Consider the following 25,590-nt stretch of genomic DNA (forward strand, 5'->3'; position numbering starts at 1 on the left):
CTATTATGAATAACTATTGGTTTTGAAATTTGTTTACCAATTACCGTGTTTATATTTTAACCTTATTCACCCTACTTTATTTCCCTTTCAGTTGAGGAGAGGAGGAGAGGACACCGCAATAGAGATAATGTGCAAAGAGGAAGTTCATGATTTTTTATTTGTTGTTTCCTACATGTTTTGTTATCGTTGAGTTTGAACATGACCATGCTTTGTGTTGTACTCATTTTCCTTTGTTTTGTATTTTTTTCTCATTTCTTGTAGTTTGGTATTTGGTTTTGTTTGTTGGATGTTCAAAAAGAAAGGAAGGGAGCAGGGAGAGAAAATGAAAGTGACAAGATGGAGGTTATCATTCATAAATAAAGGTGAATCACCTTAACTATACACAATGCACTTCACTCACAATTATCTTTTGCTCATTTGTGACACCTTTTACTTGTTTTGCAATTTATCATATGTTTTATATGTGGTCTCATACTCATATATATTGACATGCTTTGTGTAGTCCATTAAGGTCGGGTGGTGAAGATACCCTAGACGTTCTACAAAAGCAGCGGGGACATTTGGTGAGCCATAATTTTTTCCTACATAATAATATTGTGGTTTAAGACACTAAAATATTTGTTGTTTATGCAACGATTTATCCTTTTGTCATGGCTTCAGGGTAGTGTGATCTTGGTAATGGGTGTGAGGTTTGAGATTTTCCGAGAACTTTGATACAAAATAAAGGGAGAAGTTACACCGGGGTTCACATTTTTAGAGCTTATTGTTCATGCTTGTTGCTGCTATAACATAATCGAGGGTGAGCAAGTATGTGTATGGTTAATTCATTGCTTTGTATAATTGTTATTCAATTTCTCTCATTGTTTATTCATGATCTCATATATAATATTTCTTTGTGCCTTGAGTGACTACAAATATAGTGTATATTATTTAATTTCTCTCTTGGTTTATTCATGATCTCATATATAATATTTATTTGTGCAGTGAGTGACTACAGTTGTAGTGTTTGGGATGGTCAAGTGGAGAAGATACCTTAGGCAATGCAAATGCAACATAGAGGATGAGTGAGTCATGTTTTCATTTTCTTAAAAGGATTACCTCTTATGAAAACATTGTTTGTATTATCCCTAGTAGAAGTACATCTAGTTTAGAAAATCTATATTTTCTTGAGGTATAGCATGGAATATAAGTAGACTTGGACTAAGTTGCGTGACAAGTTCATGAATTGAAACTCTCTAGTTTAATATATTTTAGAAATATAATAATTTTTTGTGTATTTATTGCAGATGGCTTTTTCCAGGGATCATGAATACGTGCAATACAAAATGGACTCTCTCCTTTTATATAACAATCTCAAAGAAATGTGTTTCTTTTTATGATTAATTATTGCATTTAACTCTCCAATTTAATTTATACAATGATTGTAATATCTTATTTTCTGTCTGTTGTAGATGCCTTGTTCTGATGAGCACAAGCAAGTGGAATACAAAAGATTGTCCATCGTTATAAAACAAATACTTGGGGAGGTGTGTTTCTTATTATGAATAATTATTGGTTTTGAAATATGCTTACCATTACTAACTGTGTGTGCGTTTTAACCTTTTCCAGCCCACATTTTTTCCTTTCAACGGAGGAGACCACACTATAGGAGAGCTGTTGTGCAGGGGGGATGTTCACAATTTTTTTTTGTTCTTGTTTACATGTTTTGTTGAGTTTGAGCATGGCCATGCTTTTTGTTGTACTCGTTTTGTTTTGTTTTGTTTTTTTTAATTGTTTTTTGTAGTTTGGTCTTGATTTCGTTTTTTGGGTGAGTTGTATTTGTTTTCCTTTTTTTGTTCACATTTTTTGTACTTTGGTCTTCGTTTTGTTTGTTGGATGTGGAAACGGAAATGAAGGAAGCAAGCATGGAAAATGCAGATTATTGTTCATAAATGAAGGTGATTCAACATACCTATATATAATGCACTTCACTTCAGTTAAAAATATCTTTTGCTAATTTGTGGCTCCATTTGTTTGCTATTCAATTTATTATTTGTTTTATCTATGCTCTCATAATCAATTATATTGATCTTCATAATGGTGAAGATGCACTAAACATTCTATAAACGTGGCATAAAGGATGGGTAAGGCATGCTTTTCTCCTATAAGATACTTTTGTCGTTTAATACATTGACATATTTGTTCTTTGCACAATGATTTATCATTTTGTGTTAAAATTGGCAACTAGGGCCAAATTCCACCTTAGGACAACTCATATGATGGAGATGATTATTGCATTGGATTCCTCTTTTCGAGAGGTATAATTTTTATATAAAGATCATCCCATTGTGACACGTAGAAATGGACTTTTGAATTTATTCTTTCTCATGGACAAATTGTCAAGGTCGGCCTCAGTGAAATGTAGGCTCATGAAGCCCAATGGATGTGTCTCCTCACCCTCAATGAATTGTATAAATAAGAGTGACCCTTCTTTGATTTGGACATTACTCATCTCATCACATCATTTACTCTCTCCTCTCTTGATTGGTTCGTACAACTTGGAGGCTCTCTTCTTCGCACGTGTGGAAGGAAGGCAAATTTATGGACTAGTTTTGGGGGCTGAAAATTTCAGGACTAGGGCATGCGTTGACCAACATTGATTTGGAGTATTTGACTAGCAATGACTTGTTTGGGGGCAAAAATTTGATTTCTACGGGCCACATTATTTGGCATGGATTTCGAGGTGATTGGGACTAGGTTGACCGAGTTGGTTTTGGGTTGACTTTGACTCCCTTGGCAGGCCGCATTCTTTTGCTGTTGACTGAGCTGATTGGAGGACATTTTGGGGCAACTTTGACCACCGCTGGCTTTCTGATTAGGGTTGCATTGACTGTTGATTTCGCTGTTGGTTTGGCAGATTTGTTTTGGGCATGTATTTCTGATATTTGTACTCTCTCTCTGCTGAACTATTGAAGAATAATAGAAGATTTGATCAAATGGTTTCCCCACATTGGTGTTTATCCTTGGCATTTGCCACATCTTGTGTTCTCTTGTCTTGGCTTGTCTTCTGCATATGTTTTTATGTTCTATTTGCATTTACTATCAGTGTGTATAAGTTAATGTGATTGCTTATGAAGATAATTGGAAATTGTCATTGGATTGATAAGTAACATTGAAGTAAATTGTGCTAAAGCATAGAACATACCATTGCTATCTAAAATTATCATGGTATCAGAACTTAGGTGAAGACAAAGCCCAAGCAAGAGTGAAGCTGAGCAATCACTAAGGGACACTGTTGGACGAGGACTTGGAACTAGTCCCAATGATGAATACATCTTTCTTCAAATCTGAGGACAATCTGAAGGACAAATCCAACTATCATGCATGGAAGATGACTTTGGATTTGACATTAGAAGAAAATGATGCCATGGATTATGTAAAAGGAAGAATAGTAAAGCCTCCTTCAAATGCATTTGCTGCTGCACAAACCAAGTACAAGAAAGGTGAGGTTAAAGCTAAGAAGATTATTGTTTATTCCATTCATAAGCCTTTGGTTGCCTATATTTCTGATTTGGAAACATGTAAGGAGATGCATGAAAAGTTGGTTGGGATGTTCAAAATAAACAATGCCAAATCAAATTCTCTTTCTCAAGAACAAGCTGAAATATATTAAGATGGATAGAGGAGAACCCATCCAATCCTACATGAGGATTACCGAGATCAAGAATGATCTCCTATCTATTGGTGAAGTCGCTGGTGATAGAGAGTTCTCTCTTATTGCATTTGGGGGCCTTACAATAGATTGGGATGTGTTCAACACTACCATCCTCAACAATGACAGGATTTCGGGATTTAATGAACTATTGGCCAGATGCATTCAAAAAGAAATAAGGATGATGGAAAGAGACAAGCCCTCAAATGGAAACAACCCTATCGCCTTCTCTCTCATTCTAAGAGAAGGAACAATGCTGGTCCAAGGAATCAAGGACAAGGGTTCAAGCCAAGATTCAAAGAAGGAAGGAAAGGAAGGTGCTTCAATTGCAACAGGTTTGGCCACTTCGCTAGAGAGTGTCCTCGTAAGAAATATACTCCAAGAGAGATGACAACAATAACAACTTCAAGGGCAATGGCAATCAAAGGAACAACAGGTTCAACAACAAAGGAAAGAGGAATGCTCCCTTTGCTCGAAATGAAAATGGTCGTCGTCCCAAGAAATCGAGAAACACCAGGTATGAAGAAGTTAATGCTGTAAAGCAAAAATAATTTTATCTTATTTTTGCCCTCTCCACTGCCTCTGGATACATTGGACCATTGGTTGATTGATAGTGGTGCCTCAAGGCACTTTACTTGGTACACAAAGCTCTCTCAAACTTGGTTGAAAATAAGACAAATATGGAGATTATACTTGGGGATAATGCTACTTATCCTGTGAAAGGGATTGGGATTGTTACTCTTCATTTAAATCAAGGTCAAACCCTCCACTTACAAGAAGTGCTAAATGTACCTGATCTGAAAAGATCGCAGTTTCTATTTCTGCGATGGAAGACAAAGGTTTTAAGGTGACATTCATTGATGAGAAGGTTCGTGTTTGGCAAAGGAACCTTGCATTCACTCTTGGATTAAGGGTTGAAGGTCTCTATCAGGTTGGAGGAAGTCCGTTGGGAGCAATGACTTGTGATACTTCTCTTCAATCCGAATTATGGCACCGTAGATTTGCTCATCTTCATTTCAAAGATTTACCTGATGTAAGGATGATGTAAGGATGATGGTCACAAGGATGTCCGAATTCAACTTAAATCATGAAGTTGTTTGTCAGGGATGTGAAGTTGGAAAACATACAAGGGGACCATTCCCCTCAAGTGAGACTCAAACCACTGATATTCTTCAATTGGTCCATTTTGATCTATCATGTATGTTGCCTGTGACATCTTTGGGTGGATATTTGTATTATGCTATTTTTGTGGATGACTTCTCTCGCAAAACATGGATCTATTTCTTAAAGAAGGATGAAGTATTCAAGTGGTTCCGCTCTTTCAAAGCCTTGGTTGAGAATCAAACAGGGAAGAAGATCAAAATATTGAGGACCGATAATGGTACCGAATATGAGTCAAATGAATTCAAAGACTATTGTAGAGAAGTTGGAATTAAGAGGGAGACCACTACCGCATATACTCCTGAACAAAATGGTGTTGCCGAAAAGAAGAATCGTACTATCATAGAAGCCACCCGTGCCATGCTACATGATCAAGGTCTTTCGAAGTTCTTATGGGGAGAAGCTACCAACACCGCTGTGTATGTCCAAAACCGATGCCCACATCAAGCTTTGGACTTCAAGACACCCGAAGAAGTTTTCATCGGTAAGAAACATGATGTTTCTCATTTTAGAATTTTTGGTTGTCCCGTATATTTTCATGTGCCGAAAGAGAAAAGAAACAAACAAGATGTATCTGTGAAGAAAGAAACGTTTGTGGGCTACATTGAAACTTCAAATGCATATAGAATTTATGTGCCTAGTCAAAGGGAAGTGGAATTATTCGATGAAGATTCTGCTCTTAGAAAGATCCAAGATCTTCCTATTCCTAGAAAGAACAATGATGATGCTGATCTAGAAAAGTAGGATGAACCTCCGTCCGATGAACTGATGCCTGACGTTGAAGGTCCAATGGATCCCATTGATCCACTTCCTAGTGAGCCCTCTACTTCAAGAAAAAGACCTTTGTTGCTCAAAGATACTCTTGAAGATGTTGAGAAACATATTGCACCGAGGGGGACATTTCGTGAAAGCAAGAAGCCAAATAGGTACCAAGGGTACTTAGCTGCCATGAGTACCATTTTACAATCTGAGCCTTGTACATTCGAAGAAGCCGTGAAGCAACAGGTTTGGAAGGATGTGATGAACGAGGAATTTGAGTCAATCATGAAGAATGATGTCTGGGATGTGGTTCCTAGACCCAAGGACAAGTCATTGGTCACTTTGAAATGGCTCTACAAGATCAAACTGGAGCTGAGGGGAGTGCTGAGAAATTCAAGGTTAGATTTGTAGCTCGAGGCTTCTCTCATAAGGAAGGAGTAGACTACGGTGAGATATTTTCACCTGTTGCCACCCGTTCGATCATAGTGCTTGCTGCCTCGCAAGGGTGGAACCTACACCAGATGGATGTCAAAACTGCCTTCTTGCATGGTTCGCTTAATGAGGAAGTATATGCGGAACAACCCGAAGGGTTCGAGGTTCAAGATCGTGAGGCACATGTATGCAGGTTAAAGAAATCCCTCTATGGGTTGATGTAAGTCCCTAGGGCTTGGTATGAGAGGATCGATAACTATCTTATAAAGCTAGGATTTACAAGAAGTGATGTTGACCCGAATCTATACTTCAAGGTTGAAAAGGACAGACCTCTCATTCTCATTTTGGTCCTTTATGTGGATGATTTCTTTCTGACATGTGATGACCCTATCGTTCATCAATGCAAGAGGGAGTGGGCTTCCGAGTTCGAGATGAAGGACCTAGGACTGATGCATTATTTCCAAGGGTTGGAGGGTCTGGCAAAAGCCAAGTAAGATTTTCCTTTCTCAAGGAAAATATATTGTGAAGCTACTTGAGAGATGTGGGATGGTGGAATGCAAGTCCATGACTACTCCGATGGAACTCAACTTTAAGAAGCTATGTGGAAGTTCTACTGGGCCTGTATTGATAAACCCTACTGAATATCGCCAACTTGTGGGGCCTTGATGTTTTTGGTCAACTCCTGTCCTGACATATGCTTCGCTGTGAACACATTGAGTCAATATATGGTCAAGCCTCATCCCATTCATTAGATTGCTACCAAAAATCTCTTGAGATATCTCCGGGGCACAATCCACTATGGACTGAGATACACTGCTGGGAATTTGAGGCTACATGGATATACAGATGTTGACTGGGCTGGCAGTGTGGTGGATCGTAAGAGCACATCTGGGTGCTGCTTCTATATCTTGGATGAGTAGGAAGCAAAAATTGGTTGCACTAAGCACCACCGAGGCCGAGTACATTGCTGCAAGTATGGCCTTTTGTGAAGTAGTCTGGTTGAGGAAGCTCTTCAGTGAGTTATTTGAGCACGTGCTGGATACCACCGTGATCTTCTGTGACAACCAGAGTGGGATTCGTCTATCAGAGAATCCCATGTTCCACGACCGCTCCAAGCACATTGATATCATGTACCTGTTATCACCCCAAGAAACTCTCCTAGGTTGTAGCTCGGAGATGCTCGGGAACATTACAAACTCAACTTAATGTTGGAAATGGATGAATGGAAGGAATGATGCTTGTTCAAGCTAGATAACCACTTATACTATGCTTAACTCCAGACATGCGTGAACACCCCCAGGCTACAAAGCTTTAGACCACCAATTACTCACAGTTCAGAGATTGGGTGAGTATGGAGAATACTGACCACACCAGCAGATGCACAAGACCATGTGATAGCCGGCTGCAACCAGTATAGAGGTCTGCAAATCTAATTCCCCAAGGCACAGACAGGATGACAACTCTTTAGCATTAGGTGAAAAGAAACCTGATTAACACATTCACTGATACATGCAAGATTTAAACACAAAGGTAGGATGACAACTCCTCTAATGCTAAACATCAAGAGTTCAGGAAAAATGCATATCAGGCATAGCCTAGAACATAATAGAAATGGAAAGTGAGCAATTAACAGCAAAAGAAGCTTGTATTAGCTGAAAATGAAGACGAGACGCTGCAAGTATCAAAGCAGTTACAGTCTCCAGAAGTTGAACCTTACATCAAAACAACAACCATCAACCCTGATTACATCTTGTTTCTGGGTATATATAGAATTTCGATACAAAGGCACTTGACCATTCTAAGTATGGAGGGGTCATAATTGACCACCAACCGCTTTAACTGTCTGGCAGAACTTTTGAGTGCAATTGCTTGCTGTAGCAGATGGATTTGATCTCCTCGGGTGCTCTGTTGTCCTCTGAAGTGGCTGGAGTGTCGTATAAGCTAAAATGCCATGCTTGTTAAATGTAAATTTTTGCTCGAGCCTTGTCCTTCTTCTTCTCGAGTATACAGTCTATTGAATGCGGTGGTTGGAGAGGAAATGCACCAGGTACAGGTAGACGGTCATCTTCATCCTTCGGGCGCACGGAAAGATCAGGGCGAGGGGAGTGCATGGCGGATGTACGAGTAGGGCGGAGGGGAGACATCAGCCGTTGGATCAAATAGATAGACGGCGGGGATCGCTTGGTGGAGAGTATCGGGTGATACGGAGGAGAAGTGGACGCAGGCCGTCGGATGTCGGGACAGACAGATCCAACGGTCATCGGGTGTTGAATATGCGCGGAATTTATCGGGCGGGAAAGTGGGTTTGAGGGGTAGGTGGTATTGCTTGCACCGCCGTTGGAGGTTAGGCGGTAAACGTACAACGACGTGCGATACCACTAGGAGGGCGACACGTGGCAGCAGAGGGGCGGGAAAACTGTTTTTCATCGCGCGTTATCGTGTGGTTATTTTGCGAACGCGGGGGAAGCGATCGTCGTCTGATCGTGGCAGAGGTGATCGGACGGTGTGGATTTGATTGCACAGGTTTTGTCGGATGTGACAGGGAAAAAGCTTGTGAAGGCGCGCAATCACGTGAACATAGTTATATGATGGTTTAAACTCCGCGCTCGGGGTTAAGAGCAAAAGTTACTATATGTGATATTAACAAGAGACCTGGGAAATAGAGGTGAAATGAGGATGAGCGAGATGAAGGGAAGGGCGAGTATAACTGGTATAGGCCTCTTTTGAGCAAAACCAAGGACCGAGCTTACTCTGACTCCTTGAATATCAACAACCTGTAGTAGAGCTAACAATACCACTTTATCCGAGATATGGTACAACGGGGAGCAGTTAGGTTCCATCACATCAGGACAGATGAGCAGGTTGCAGACATTCTCATAAAGCCTTTGGGGAAAGTCAAAATCTTAACCTTCTGAGAGAGACTTGGATTCGTGGAACGACCCTCCTGTGAGCGTCCCGCATGAGTTGGACATAAAGCTCTGGGAGCTCCTGGGGGCGTGGGGTATTTCTTGGAGCTACGAGCGACCATAGGGTGAGTGGTTCACCTTACCCTAGTGGTGTGCTGGATACAAGGTGAGTGGTTCACCTTCCCCTGTGATACCCCATTATGGTTGACATGTGTGTAGGGCAAGTGGTTCACCTACCCCTACCCAAACACATGCATGTAGGGTGAGTGGTTCACCTTCCCGTACAATTGACATATGCATAGGATGAGTGGTTCACCTTCTCCTATGGTATATGAGCAGGATGAGTGGTTCACCTTCTTCTGCTGATGCCCCGACACACATCCTACCCATAGAGTCCGGGACTCATGGGAAGTACCACTCATCTGTCCAATGAGTTGGGAAAAGATGGTTAGGGACCATAGCACTACTGATGGACGCATCATGTACTGCCATACTCCCTATGACTAGGATGCATGGTGTCCAACAACTTGATATGGGATCAACGATTGACTTTTGTTGGTGTAGAGTGATATGATCTTATGTCTCACTCACGATCACTTCTTCTTCATGGCCTAGTGCATGACACATGGAGAATACGATGCTCATCACTCCCTCTCAATCAGGGAGGAAATCCTTACTCCCTCTCAACCAGGGAGACAACCACAATCCTTAGCTAGTCTCATACTTCATCAATACATCAACTACATGTTCTTTTGCGGAGATACAATTGTAGCTGCAGGGATCCTTCCTCGCATTTCATAATAGCTGGGCTTCGATCTTTCATATGCATTGAATTCCCAGACCGAGAAGTGCGAAGACTGATAGCTTTCATACCCAATGGAATCTTTTTCTCATCAAATAATTTCCCTATGCTCATATTAAATATAAAGTTAAATATATGCCCATCCAATCTACAGAGGATCATCACCAATAGGATTTATATCAAACTCAATGGCCAAATGTTTCTCCAATTTTCAAATAGACAATATTACCCCTTGTAATGGTCAAAAGAATTCGAGTAATATTGTGACTATAATAATAGAAAATCTAGCAGGTACTATCAAATATGACCAAATCTCCTTTTTGCCCTAAAGCTCTATTGATGCTTGCTCATCATTGCGGACTATGAGAGAAAACCCTCCTTAAATGCCTCCATAACAGGTAAAAATTTGACCTTATGCTTGACTTTCTTCTAAAATACAAAATCCTATTATTCGATCGATATTTGCATATCTTTCCAAAACTTCTACGTGTGTGCTTGAGACATCTAGCTCCTGGTGCAATTTAATAAGTTATAAATCTCCATAGCTTGACCTTATGTACACAAATCCACTATCTAAATAAGAAGTTGTTGAAGCAATAGATGTCTCTCCCAGAAGTTCTTGCTCGAGACTAGTAAGCCTTTCCCTTTGATGTGTGATGAGCAACTGAAGGAAGCCCTAAGATCACCTAGAAGGTATCGAGAACCATCCACTAAACATAAGCATCAATGATAGTCATAAAGTTGGGTTTGGTAAGGATTTATTTGTATAGAGAGGCATTGCAATAAAAAATTGTCTCCTCACTATGAATCTCTTAAACAAACTGCCAAAATGTCGGCCTTTACAAGAGTACATAGAAGATTATTAATTCAAATTACTATGACATGACTATACTGAAATACTACAAACAATTTGCTATGTGGATAGCTTCAAGGCTGTCTCAGCTAACCTTCACAAGTTCTCAGAGAAAGTTTGTTTGATCTTCTATATTAAAAGGTCTCTAGATAGAGGGTTCCCACAATGGGAATTTATTGTGTTCTAGTTTAAATTCTGACTGAAATAATAAAAGGCATTTGTTGGTGTGTAGTAAGTTATATTTACTACAATCCATCTTGATTGTATGCAGCAACAATTCTTTGATCTCCTTGGCTGGAACATCTTCCTGATTGGATTTCTTAATTAACCTCAAGACCGAGTCCATCCAGAGCTTTGATGTGGATAGAAGCAATCCTAACTTTTTCAAACAAAACATGTGAATGTTTAGGGCCTTTCCTTCTCCTATGCTTACCTCCACATGGATCAGATTGTGAGAATCTCTCTATGGTGCCTATTGTATCCCTTGGCGTTCAACTGTCTGCAATTGGATAATAGTCCACCAGAACTAACGAGAGGATAATAGTCCACCACCAGAACTAATGAGAGGGAGGATAATAGTCCACCACCAGAACTAATGAGAGGCTTATCTTGCGCGTAACCATGAGAAGGGTAAATTCCATCTGTGGATAAATTTTACCCTCTCAATTTTTGTTACAACAGATCAAATCTAGTATACATATCAGTGTTGCAGGAAGCGCCCCCCCCCCCCGGATCCCAGGCCGGAACCGCGCTCCGTACGGAAGCGTTCAGGAAGCGCCCCCGGAAGCGCGATTCCGAAAATTCCGAAGCGCGATTCAGCATTTTTAAAGTGCTTCCTGGATTTTAGGAAGCGTGGGCCCCGAAGCGCGCTTCGGATGGCGCTTCGGGCCTGGAAGCGTACGCTTCAGAACCTTGATTATAATTTGGAAATATATTTTAGAATTGCCAAGTCGCAGGTGAGGTGGCGATTTATAATTGCATTTGATTTGCAGTTGTGATTTTGTTTTGTTATGAAATAAATAGATTTAAGACTCCTAACGTGTGATTCTAACACTTTGAATGTAATGGCTGGGCCACCCAGTCCCGTTTCGTGCTGATCGATTTGCCACATTGCATTGCTTTTCTATCTCCTGTGCTCCTAATTAGGTCCATGTCCAATGTTTTCTTCTTTTTACCAGCATGCGGAATATAGTTTATCTCGCATGCTCTAGCTTTCCGGTGTATATATTCTTTTGAAAACATGGCCTTGGCTCTGTATATCTTGAGTACACTTCGGAAATCACGCATAACATTTTCAGATTCGTGGACGAGAGTGACATAAAGATTACTGATATCCTCTCTCCGCAGGTGAGATGTTTTACGTAACGCGGATGGCGATGGGAATTATCGTTGCAATACGTAAAGAGCGGAAGTGGAAGCGTGAAGTTAAAACTTTATTGGAATATGTGGCTCAAGGAGAAAAGGGCGCCTCACTGTCTCAGCGATGGCGGTAATCTAATCCAATCAGACATCATTAGTTTTTTCCTACACTACCCTATGAAACATTAATGTTAACCGGGAAAAGAGTATTGGAAATTAAATCTGAAAGTGCTTGAAATTAGTGAAATAAATCAATAAATCACCCGAAGAAAATTTAATTATAAAGTAACAACATATATGATTTATATTAGAAAATTATGATGTAAAAAACTAAGTAGCACTGAATTTAATATTTTAGGGCCTAAAGAACTTAATATTCTTTACTAAGTGATCAATATTCATGATTTACTTGCATTACAATTGATGAGGCAACACTTTTCCTGGCAACAATTTGTAATTTTTTTGGAAAACTATGTGTAATCTCTATTAAAATTTTTGAAAATTAAATATTAAATTCATTTCTTTAGAAATTTAAAATTATTTTTTGAATTTTTTAAATTTGAATTTTTTATTACTTTTTTGAAATTTAAAATTCATATATTAAATTTAAAAATTATTTAAAAAAAAAAAAAAAAAAAAAAAAAAAAAATAAAAATTCTCTCAAAACCAAATATCATCATAAATTAATTATACAATAAAAATTAATATACAAATCCATTATTTAAAAAAATTAAAATGACAACCAAAAAACTCAATTACCAACTATCCTCATAAATTAATTATCTAATAATAATAAAAAATTTGATAAGACCCTGCACGGATTTGCAATCCGCAAGATCTATCATAAATACCCTTGTCAATTCACAGCGACTTAGTGTCAATCGACAAGAACCATAACTCACATTATCGTAATCGAACACAATTATGTTCTTTTGTTATTTTAATTTGGTATTTGGGATGTTTGTTTTGAGTATAAATGCAAAAAAATATAAAATATATATATATATATATAGTAGACGCTTCCGCGGACGCTTCGCTTCCTAGATTTTTGGAAAATGACGCTTCCGCGCTCCCGCTTCCGCTTCGCTCCCGCTTCGCTCCCGCTTCGTGCAACATTGATACATATTGGACATAAGTGATGTTAAGGACTTCAAACAGAAATGAACTCTTTTTGGAAACTCCTCGTTGAGAGCTTCCATATTATAGCTTCATGCAAAAATGAGACCAAAATGCTGAAAATCTTCTTGTCAGCATTGATTTTTCCAGCTTTGCTTTTTTACCTTACTCGAGTTTAAATTAAAGGTTGAATATTGGTTTGTCTCAAAACAATGGCAAACTTGTACTTGCCAAATGACCGGTATTGGTTTTGCAATTGTAGTCTTGGGAGGATCCAATTCTATTTCAACATTTTGCTTCACCCTTTCCATCCTCTTGTCCGTATATTTAATGCTTGATTTAATCTGTCAGCAATTGGTGGTGGATGCTAAGAGCTGCTTCATTCTCTTCAATTATTGAGTTTTAGCGAAGTCGATCATATTCAATGTCGAGTTTTTTTTAATGGTGTCTTTCAACTTATTAAATTCTTTTTTAGTACTCTATATTAGCATCCAAGGAGATCCATAAATCTTCCACAAAATTGCTGGTGGGAAGTGGCCCTTTATTCATGTAGAATCAAAGGAAAATTTCTAATACAGCCTAGCAAGATAAATTAGCAAGAAAAAAGGAAAGAGAAAAGAGCTAAAGGGTAAGATTAGCAAATACATGATGATATAGGGTCATCCCTTATCAAAGTTTAAAGATGCTTGAAGATATTTTGTTGAGTGTGATACATGGAAAACTAGTAGACCCATAAATCTTCCACAACATTGTTGGTGGGAAGTGGCCCTTTATTCATTTAGAATTTTCTAATAGAGACTAGCAAGATAAAAGGAAAGAGAAAAGAGCTAAGGTAAGATTAGAAAATACATGTTGATATAGGGCCATCCCTTATCAAAGTTAAAGATACTCGAAGATATTTCCTTGATTTCGTATTCTATTCCTCTTAATAGCTAAAACTCAATATTGATACCAGGATACCAACTCTTCCAAATAAGATATAATGTTAATGCTACAACTTATATAAAGATCGGAATATTAATCTTATCTTCTTAAAGTATAAATGTTCTATTAAATCCCACGTATCTAAAGTTCTCATAGAGTGATTGTATGTTCAGGAGCATGAGTATTGTTAGTATTAATATCTTCTACAAGTCATAATAGTTAGAGCCTAGGTGTGATACATGGAAAACATCTTGGGTGAAGGCCTCATCCTTCACAGTGGCCATGATCATCCAAGCTAGTCAATTTATTGCCCGTGTCTTGTTATGAGTGGTCAGATGCCCTAAGCAAGCATTTAATTTCAATCATCTTAGGGAAGCAATTTCAGTTCAATCGGCCATGATCATCCAAACTAGTCAATTTATTGCCCGTGTCTTGTTATGAGTGGTCAGATGCCCCAAGCAAGCATTTAGTTTCAATAATCTTAGGGAAAGCAATTAAGTTCAACCATCTTGCATTGAACGCCAATCATAATTAGTAATTGATACTTTTCCATCTCCTATTAATACAAAGTAATTTGCTAATTTATTGAGCTCAACATTATAACCTTGGGCCACTTGAATAAATATTATATGATCAAAGAAAATTAACAAGGCCTTGCATCTTTGAGTAGATGGGAATGTTTAATATTGTCAGGTATCACATTGTTATTCATTAGTTGGCATTGTTACATATCGCCCTCTTCATTTTCGAACAAAGCAAATACTCTCAATCAGGGTTCAAATGTTATGAGTATGGATTTCCATCCTCTGCAGCAAACAATTCTGCTAGGTGATTTCAAATTCCATTCAATAGAATTCTTCATTTAAATAAATTCCTTATCTTAATTTGGAAGATGTACCTTTTATCTTTATAAATATGTTCACGCTGGCTAGTGGTTCAAATTTGGATTGCTGGCTTTATCGATCAGTTGGATTGGAACACAATGTTGGTGACACTGCAATTTGGGAAGTGGCATCTCAAGAAAGATTAGCTTATAGGAACTTTAAGGTTTGGGAAATTTCGTTCGGTTTGATTCCCATGCAATAGATGTTCTGTAATTTAAATTGGAAAAATGTACATGTATGAATTGATTTTGAAAAGAATTTAGAGGAACACAATGTTGGTGACACTGCAATTCGGGAAGTGGCATCTCAAGAAAGATTAGGTTATAGGAACTTTAAGGTTTGGGAAATTTCGTTCGGTTTGATTCCCATGCAATAGATGTTCTGTAATTTAAATTGGAAAAATGTACATGTATGAATTGATTTTGAAAAGAATTTAGAGTTTTTTATTGGAGTTGATCATTGGCACTCGCCTTAGGTAGCCTCTTCTACATGTTTTGTTATGTTTTCTTAGGCTGCTCTTGTGAAAGATCCCGCTTTATCAGTGAATCGTTGTATTTGGAGCCTAGATGGGTAGTCCATGGTAACTTAGTCTATACTTTGTATTTATTAATAAGATGTTTTGATACCATTTCCTTCTTTATACAATAATGCGAGTGATTTGCAATAATGTTATCTACAAATGCCTCTATTCAGATACTGACATGCCTGGTTAGCATATAGTTCACATATATTCTTACCTGTGGCAGGCGATTTGAGACAACATCTAGAGGTTTGCTTACATCCTTAAAGGCCAACCTGTACATTCTTGTTGGTCTATAAAAAGTAAGTTTGTATTGATAGTATAATTTATTAACATTGATATAATTTATACAGATTGATGCACATGCTGGTGCTGTGAATGATATTGCATTTTCACACCCTTCCTCCCAGATATGCATAATTACATGTGGGGATGATAAGACCATCAAGGTAATCTGCAGTCCATGGTAACTTAATCTATACTCTGTGTTTATTAATAAGATGTTTTGATATCATTTCCTTCTTTATACATCAATGCTAGTGATTTGCAATAATGTCATCTACAAATGCCTCTGATCTCCTTTTGGTTGGTTGCGTACCAATACAATGGTGTGCTACTCCCTCTATTCAGATATTGACATGCCTGCATATGTGTTATAGGAGTTGCATTTTCCAAGCATATAGTTCACATATATTCTTACCTGTGGCAGGCGATTTGAGACAACATCTAGAGGTTTGCGTACATGCTTAAAGGCCAACCTGTACATTCTTCTAGGTCTATAAAAGTAAGTTTGTATTGATAGTATAATTTATTAACATTGATATAATTTATACAGATTGATGCACATGCTGGTGGTGTGAATGGTATTGCTTTTTCACACCTTTCCTCCCAGATATGCATAATTACTTGTGGGGCTGATAAGACCATCAAGGTAATCTGCTTTATCATATGTGTCCAGACTCATTCTAGTTGTCGTTTACTTATCTGTATATGAAAAAAAAAACTGTTTGTGCTTGTAGGTGTGGGATGCAATAATTGGTCAACAACAGTACACATTTGAATGTCATGAAGGACCTGTATATTCTGTTTGTCCTCACGAGTAAGAAAATATTCAGGTACTTTGTTTCTTAAGACCTGAACAATTTATGTGCATTGCAGTTGAGTAATATCAAATTCTAGTTGTTTTGAAGTTACATTACATATTGCATATCCTATTTTTGTTTGATGTTTGGCTTGTGAATTTTTGGCCATATGAGATATAGTTTATTGCACTAAGGATAGATAGATTATGATTCTTTGGTCATATACAGTTTATTTTTCTACAACTATTGATGGAAAGATCAAAGCCTGGTTGTATGATCTTGCAGGATCTAGGGTGGACTATAATGCTCCGTGCCTATGGTGCACTACAATGGCTTATAGTGCTGAAGCAACAAGGTAAAATGTCAACTTGGAATGGTGTTTAGTTTTTTAAAATGTCTTCATGTGGATCTGAGTTTTACTTTCTCCAATTTTCTATATTTGCTTTGTCAAGACTATGCCCTTTCTGAAGTATATAATCATTTGTATTTTTGTTAGGATCTTCTCCTGTGGAACAAGTTAAAAATGGTGATTCATACCTGGTTGAGTGGAATGAAAGTGAGGGAACAATCAAGCGGACATATTATGGTTTTAGGAAGGGTTTCTCAGGTGTTGTGCAATTTGATACAACTAGGAATAGGTCCTTGGCTGCTGGTGATGAATTTCAAATAATGTTTTGGGACATGGATAACACCAGTATCCTGACAACTATTGATGTTGAGGGTAGTTTGGTAAGACGTTTATTTTTAGAGTTTGAGAGATAGTGATTTTGACCCAAAAAAGTTTTGACGCATTATTTTAAGTTTTCTTGATCACATCTCACTGTATAATCCTTGTGTTATTTCCAAAAAGCTGCAGGCTAGTCCCGGCCTTCGTTTCAGTAAGATGGTTCCCTTCGTTTCAGTAAAGATGGTTCCCTGTTGGCAGTCACAACGAACGACAATGGCATAAGGATCTTAGCCAATGATGAGGGATTTCGCTTAATTGGCATGCTGTAGAGTAGATCCTTTGAGGGAACGAGGGTGCCACCAGAGAAAATGGAAACAAAGGTAAATTGCTTCTTCCATGCACATTTGCTATGTACATGCACTGCTAATTAATGGTAAAGTTTTGACTCTAACTAGATCATTTTTACTATGGAGACTTCAATTGTGAATGTTATGCCTCCTGCAGTCACTGCTCCTGGTTCCCTTCCCAGCGCTATAGAACGTTCGGGGAGAATTCCACCTGCAATATCAATGACTAATTTTGTAAGAACTTTCCCCTAGACTTATTTCTTTAGAATCTAGCATATTTGTCCAGCCATATTCAGTTTATTTTGTCTTATCATTTTCTAAACTTTCACTCCAGAGTCCAGATATTGTTGCTTTCAAGTTTCCATATAGCATATTTGTTCTTTTCCCCTTTCAAATGCTCTATTAGCCATTATTTTGGCATACCTTGGCATATCTTTTATAGGAATAGGATGATATGATCAATGGATTCTAACAATTATCTGACACTCATGACGTGTGCAGAATAGTATATACAGCAGTCGGACCCCAGATGTTAAACCAAGGCTTCTAGATGAGGTTACAAACGAACAAGAACGGGTATCTGACATTCAAGACATGTGTGCAGAATAGGCTTCTAGATGAGGTTACAGATGAACAAGAACGGGAAATTGGCTGAATCAGATCCCAGATGTTAAACCAAGGCTTCTAGATGAGGTTACAAGGCTTCTAGATGAGGTTACAGACGAACAAGAACGGGAAATTGACTGAATCACTGATTCGAGTCAGTGTAGGTCTCTCAGGTTGCCTGACAAGTATTTCGGTCGATATTGATTCAAACAAGTAATGTGCTATTTCTTGCAGGTAGTAAGACTGATATACACCAATTCCGGTGTTGCTGTTTTAGCACTGGCATCCAATGCTCTCCATAAGCTATGAAAATGGCCACGGAGTGACTGGAATCCATATAGAAAGGTGGGGTTTTTTAGTAGTTGTTGTTTACTTCCTTTTTGTTTTAGCTTGTTTTATTTATTTGTTTGTTTCTTATACTTTTGGATACATAATTTGCTGCTGTATTTTATGCAGTAATGATTTACTCGTAACTAAGAGTTAATATTTTGTTCCACAGTCTACAATGAGTATTCCACCACAGATGTGGCAGCCAGCTAGTGGGATTGTTATGAATAATGACATTGGTGATACAAATCCAGAAGAAGCCGCTGCTTGTATATCTTTGTCTAAGAATGATTCCTATGTGATGTCTGCTTCCGGTGGCAAGGTCTCCTTATTCAATATGATGACATTTAAGGTAACAGAGCCTTTTACCTAAAGACCAGTTTCATTTTAATGTTTCCGATTATATATATAATTTCAGTTTTGGTACATTGGTCTGCTTTAATGTTTCATTTTAATGTTTTCATGTTTCATTTTAATGTTTTCAATTTTATATATATATATATATATATATATATATATATATAATTTCAGTTTTGGTACATTGGTCTGCTTTAATGTCTCACCTTCAACTTTCACATATTATGTGGGTAATGGTGTTCAGTTCAGGATCACTCTAGAAGGTTCTTGTGTAATGTTCCTCACTATAGGCTAAGTTTATCTAAATCACTGGTTTCATGACATGCTAATTAGTGATTCATTGCAGGTCATGACAACTTTCATGACACCTCCTCCTGAGCCACTTTTCTGGCTTTCCACCCTCAGGACAATAACATCATTGCAATTAGCATAGAGGATTTATCAATTCAAACATACAATGTTCTAGTTGATGAGGTGCTGCCTGTGAATAAATCTTTAAATTTAAAATTCTTTTCATTTTTCTTCATTGTTCCCTTTTACCAAAAATGACCTTTAAGTGGCATGCTCTGAACTTGAACTTATTGGAATTTTTAAAGGTAAAAACAAAGCTCAAGGGCCACCAAAAGAAAACCAAAGGCCTGGATTTTTCACATGTATTGAGTGTATTGGTGTCTTCTGGAGCTGATGCCCAGTTATAAGCTCCAAGTATATCGTTTCTTTTATTATTATATAAGTCTGACTCCGTGATGTTCGCTTTAAAGTTTACATAAATTTACCAACTAGAAATGTTCATGTACTCACAACCACGTCTTTTGGCAGTTATGTCTCTGGTGCATAGATGGGTGGGACAAGCCAGGAAGATCATCACCACCAGTCGGGGATACAACAGTACAGTTTCATAATGATTAAATTCACTTGTTGGACTGATACAACAGCACAGTTTCATAATGATTAAATTCACTTGTCGGTCGTGCATGAGAGCCAGCTTACTATATATAATGCTTCCAAGTTGGAGCGCTTGCACTATTAAGTACTTGTAAGCAGTCTTGAATTCAAACATAGACGGTTGTATAATGTCACTTACCTTCTGTATCTGATTGGATATCCTTGTTACATGCTTGCATTGCAGTGGTATCCTCATGATTCCTTATCTGCTCCTATTTCAAGTGCCATATATTATTCATGTGACAGCGTCCTAGTTTATGCGATGGTGCAGTTGGAGTGTTTGGTGCAGAATGTTTGAGGCCGCGATGGCACAGTTGGAGTGTTTGAGGCCTCACTGTCGCATTGCACCTTCTGCATATTTACCATCGGGAATGACCATGTCAATGTGCTCTTTCATTCTGTCATGGTTGATACATCTATTTTTCAGATTTGGCGTTTGACAAGCGCATATTATGATTTAATTTATTGTTCAAGGCAATTTATGATTTAATTATTGTTTGGGTTATTTACAAGAATACCATGAATAATGGTAGCATATTGTCAATGAAATGTCTCACTTGTGTTCCAGTTTTTGAGGCATTCTATAAAGATGAAGCAGTAATGACTATCCTCTAGTCGTTGCATCACATCCATCTGGACCGAATCAATTCGTTCTTCGAATGACAAATGGAGGAGTTCATGTTATTGAAGCTTCAAAGTCAGAAGGGAAGTGGTGTGTTGGAGCTACCCCAAATAATGGAATTGTCGGATCAAATCCAAGATTAATTAACAAAGGTTCGAAACCACCCTCAAGGTAGTTCAATGGCAACATAAGAACAAGTGTCTACCGACTCTTTAAATCATGAATAATGGTAGCGTATTTTCAGTGAAATGTCTCACTTGTGCTCCAGTTTTTGAGGCATTCTATAAAGATGAAGCAGTAATGCCTATCCTCTAGTCCTTGCATCACATCCATCCGGACCGAATCAATTCGTTCTTGGAATGACAGATCGACTCTTTGTATTTTATTTACAAGAATACCATGAATAATGGTAGCTTATTGTCAGTGAAATGTCTCACTTGTGTTCCAGTTTTTGAGGCATTCTATAAAGATGAAGCAGTAATGCCTATCCTCTAGTCGTTGCATCACATCCATCCGGACCGAATCAATTCGTTCTTGGAATGACAGATGGAGGAGTTCATGTTATTGAAGCTTCAGAGTCAGAAGGGAAGTGGTGTGTTGGAGCTACCCCAAATAATGGAATTGTTGGATCAAATCCAACATTAATTAACAAAGGTTCGGAACCACCCTCAAGGTAGTTCAATGGAAACATAGGACAAGTGTCTACCGACTCTTCATATTTTATTTACATGAATACCATGAATAATGGTAGCGTATTGTCAGTGAAATGTTTCACTTGTGTTTCAGTTTTTGAGGCATTATATAAGGATGAAGCAGTAATGCCTATCCTCTAGTCGTTGCATCACATCCATCCGGACCGAATCAATTCGTTCTTGGAATGACAGATGGAGGAGTTCATGTTATTGACATCCATCCGGACCGAATCAATTCGTTCTTGGAATGACAGATGGAGGAGTTCATGTTATTGAAGCTTCAGAGTAAGAAGGGAAGTGGTGTGTTGGAGCTACCCCAAATAATGGAATTGTCGGATCAAATCCAATATTAATTAACAACGGTTCGGAACCACCCTCAAGGTAGTTCAATGGAAACATAAGAACACTTGAAAACATAAGAACAAGTGTCTACCGACTCTTTGTATTTTATCTACATGAATACCATTAGTAATGGTAGCGTATTGTCAGTGAAATGTCTCACTTGTGTTCCAGTTTTTGAGGCATTCTATCAAGATTGTAATTTTCATCAGATATTGTTCAACCCTATATTAAGCAACTGGAAATCATACCTAAATGAGTATCTAGGTGCAATCCTGGTCACTATTTTTTCTAGGTTGTGTAAAAATTGAAAGTCTCTCATTGTCATTGGAGCATAATTCATGAATATTCTTTCCGAGAATTTCTCGGTTTCTATTTTTGAAACCTTTCTTTGTACCACGAGTATTTTTCATATGCATTCAGACAAACCTGGTTTATGAGTATTTTTCATATTATATTTTATTAACTCAATCAACATTTTGGGTTGAATACTCAACCAACATTAATTCATTTAATTGAGAAAACATTAATTATGCATGAGTTTCTGCAATTGACTCAACCAACATTTCTTGTTTGATGACTATTGTTTAAACATTGATATACTGAAAGCAGTTGATGGGATACTTGTGTTTTGTTTTTGATGGCCTTGCTATTCTTGTTTAATAACTATTGTTTAAACATATTGATACAGATATCTTATAAAGATATCTTTGAAAGCAGTTGATAGGATGTTGCTCATATGTTTTCATCGCCACTGCAGCCTTTGTGTTTTGTTATTAATGGACTTTCTGTTCTTGTTTGATGACTATTGTTTAAACATCTTGATAAAGATATCTTTCTGTTGATGATAAAGATATCTTTCAGTTGATGGGATACTTGTGTTTTGTTTTTGATGGCCTTGCTATTCTTGTTTAATAACTATTGTTTAAACATATTCTTGTTTAATAACTATTGTTTAAACATATTGATACAGATATCTGATAAATATATCTTTGAAAGCAGTTGATAGGATGTTGCTCATATGTTTTCATCGCCACTGCAGCCTTAGTGTTTTGTTATTAATGGACTTTCTGTTCTTGTTTGATGACTATTGTTTAAACATCTTGATAAAGATATCAAGATATCTTTCTGTTGATGATAAAGATATCTTTCAGTTGATGGGATACTGCGCCCATTTTTTCATTGCTGCAGCCTTTGTCATTGTTTTTGATGGAGAGTTCCTTCTTTCAGAAGTTGTAATATAACACAGTTGATGGGATTTTTTCATTGCTGCAGCCTTTGTCATTGTTTTTGATGGAGAGTTCCTTCTTTCAGAAGTTGTAATATAACACAGTTGATGGGATACTGTGCCTATTTTTTCATTTCTGCAGCCTTTGTCATTGTTTTTGATGGAGAGTTCCTTCCTTCGGAAGTTGTAATATAACACATTTTGGATATCGAGCTTTTCGTTGCTGCATTGTTTGTCATTGTTTTTGATGGAGAGTTCCTTCCTTCGGAAGTTGCAATATAACAGATTTTGGATATCAAGCTTTTCATTGCTGCAGCCTCCATCATTGTTTTTAGGGACAGTTCCTTCCTTCTAAAGTTGTGATATAACACATTTTGGATATAAGCTTGATAGGAGGCTTCATTTATGCCACTGGTAATTGCGAGAAGAGGTATTTATGCTATTTACATTTTGGATATAAGCTTGATAGGAGGCTTCATTTATGCCACTGGTAATTGCGAGAGGTATTTATGCTATTTACAAGGTATTTATGCTATTTACAATGCCACTGGTAATTGCGAGAGGTATTTATGCTATTTACAAGACTTTGCATGTTTATAGCGCTTGTAACTATCTACAAATGCTAGCTGCTTTAAATGCTAGCTGCTTTAATAACATGCAGAGAATATAGGTTATTGTAAATTGGCGGATTATAAGTGTTGTTTAGTTGGGAAGCAATCACATGCAGAGAATATAGGTTATTGTAAATTGGCGGATTATAAGTGTTGTTTAGTTGGGAAGCAATCAGATAAGGTCATTGTTGGAATATGCTTGATTTACCACCCTAATAACATTGATTTACTACCCTAATAACATGGAGAGAAAATAGGTTATTGTAAATTGGCAGAGAATATAGGTTATTGTAAATTGGCAGATTATAAGTGTTGTTTAGTTGGGAAGCAATCGGATAAGGTCATTGTTGGAATAAGCTTGATTTACTATCCATTGTTTCTTCTTCTCTTCTCCACTTGTTAAGCAGGTTATTGTAAATTCTTCTCTTCTCCACTTGTTAAGCAGGTTATTGTAAATTGGCAGACTATAAGTGTTGTTTAGTTGGGAAAGTGCTGTTTAGTTGGGAAGCAATCGGATAAGGTCATTGTTGGAATAAGTTTGATTTACTACCCATTGTTTCTTCTTCTCTTCTCCACTTGTTAAGCCCTGCTAAGCCCTGTTGTAACCACTGTTCATTGTTGGAATAAGCTTGATTTACTACCCTTTGTTTCTTCTTCTCTTCTCCTCTTGTTAAGCCCTGCTTTACCACTTGTTAATCCCTGCCCTGCTTTATAGCATACACAACTTTACTTCTCGACACACTCCAAATGGAAAAAATGCCAAAATAATGTCATTGTCCTCGATCACCCTTTAGTGGATGCTCTTAGAGGTTTAGGCACACACTCTTAATTGAGGAAACACTCAATTACTTATTGATAGAGTTTAAGTTTGATTACTTAGAGAATAAGTTTGATTTACTACCCATTGTTTCTTCTTCTTCCTCTTCTCCACTTGTTAAGCCCTGCTAAGCCCTGTTGTAACCACTGTTCATTGTTGGAATAAGCTTGATTTACTACCCTTTGTTTCTTCTTCTCTTCTCCTCTTGTTAAGCCCTGCTCTCCTCTTGTTAAGCCCTGCTTTACCACTTGTTAATCCCTGCCCTGCTTTATAGCATACACAACTTTACTTCTCGACACACTCCAAATGGAAATAATGCCAAAATAATGTCATTGTCCTCGATCACCCTTTAGTGGATGCTCTTAGAGGTTTAGGCACACACTCTTAATTGAGGAAACACTCAATTACTTATTGATAGAGTTTAACAAGATTTCTTATTGCTCATGAAATTATTCTAAATATATGGAAAATGAAAATTAAAATGACCATTTGGAGCTCATGAAATTCTTCTAAATATATGGAAAAGAAAAAAGAAAAATTAAATTGCATGATCATGAATCAATACTTTCAACTTCATGATCATAAATCAATGCTTTCATCTCATATTTAACTGACATTGATTTTCATTTAATAGGGATTATTCATAGCCCTTAGACGGAGAGGCCGAGGCTTTTTTTTTTTCTATGAAAACAAAATATTCATAAGTTTTTAGAATACTGAGAGTGCATAAGTTTTTAGAATACTGAGAGTTGAGTTGTGGCATTGTCCTTAGTCACCCTTTAGTGGATGCTCTTAGAGGTTTAGACAAATGATCTTAATTGATAAAATGTTGATTACTTAATGATAGGGTTATGCTTTCAACTCATATTTAATTGACATTGATTTTCAACTCATATTTAATTGACATTGATTTTCATGTTTCACTGGCACTCATAAGTTTTCAGAACACTGAGAGTGCATAAGTTTTTAGAATACTGAGAGTTGAGTTGTGTCATTGTCCTTAGTCACCCTTTAGTGGATGCTCTTAGAGGTTTAGACAAGTGATCTTAATTGATAAAATGTTGATTACTTAATGATAGGGTTATGCTTTCAACTCATATTTCACTGACATTGATTTTCATTTCACTTGGATATTATTCATAACTCCGAGAGGGAGGGGTTTCATTTTTCATTAAAACAAAATATCTATGCCGGTTTTAGAATGTTGAGAGCTGAGTTGCCCTCAGGACCTTTTGGATGCTCTTAAGAGGTTTAGACATATCATCTTAATTGATGAAGGGCATCCTTTTTCATAAAAACAAAATTTCCGTGCAAGTTTTAGAGTTTTGTGAAGATATACAAGATAGATGCATATAGAATTTGGAAAAGTTGATTTAATGATAATTGCTTCAAGGAAGAGATTGCAAATTTAAGTGAGTGCACATAATGGATAGAACAACACAATAAAAAGATAGAATCATCCGTGTTTGTTTGTGTTATGCAGATACAATTTGTCATTGTGTAACGAATGGTTTTTATAGAATGTTTGTTTTTCTACATTATA

The 25,590-nt window shown here is 37.4% G+C and overlaps 1 pseudogene across 1 annotated transcript; it reads left to right on the forward strand.

Annotated features, from left to right (window-relative positions):
- Window positions 1-240: 240 nt before the first annotated feature.
- Window positions 241-21,422, forward strand: LOC149165294 (protein TOPLESS-RELATED PROTEIN 2-like; annotated as a pseudogene). Its single transcript, XR_016260733.1, has 19 exons — window positions 241-362; window positions 503-563; window positions 661-807; window positions 985-1,064; window positions 1,287-1,526; window positions 1,609-1,937; window positions 15,581-15,656; window positions 15,761-15,856; window positions 16,067-16,191; window positions 16,427-16,522; window positions 16,775-16,844; window positions 16,986-17,218; window positions 17,346-17,536; window positions 17,661-17,737; window positions 18,005-18,454; window positions 18,609-18,788; window positions 19,140-19,267; window positions 19,390-19,498; window positions 19,613-21,422. The product of XR_016260733.1 is annotated as a protein TOPLESS-RELATED PROTEIN 2-like (transcript).
- The last annotated feature ends 4,168 nt before the right edge of the window (window positions 21,423-25,590 follow it).

This window comes from Pinus tabuliformis, chromosome 5_1 (genome assembly GCF_031772625.1).
Source record: "Pinus tabuliformis cultivar Carrire ecotype Pingquan chromosome 5_1, CPIR1, whole genome shotgun sequence".
In the NCBI taxonomy this organism is placed as follows: Eukaryota; Viridiplantae; Streptophyta; class Pinopsida; order Pinales; family Pinaceae; genus Pinus; species Pinus tabuliformis.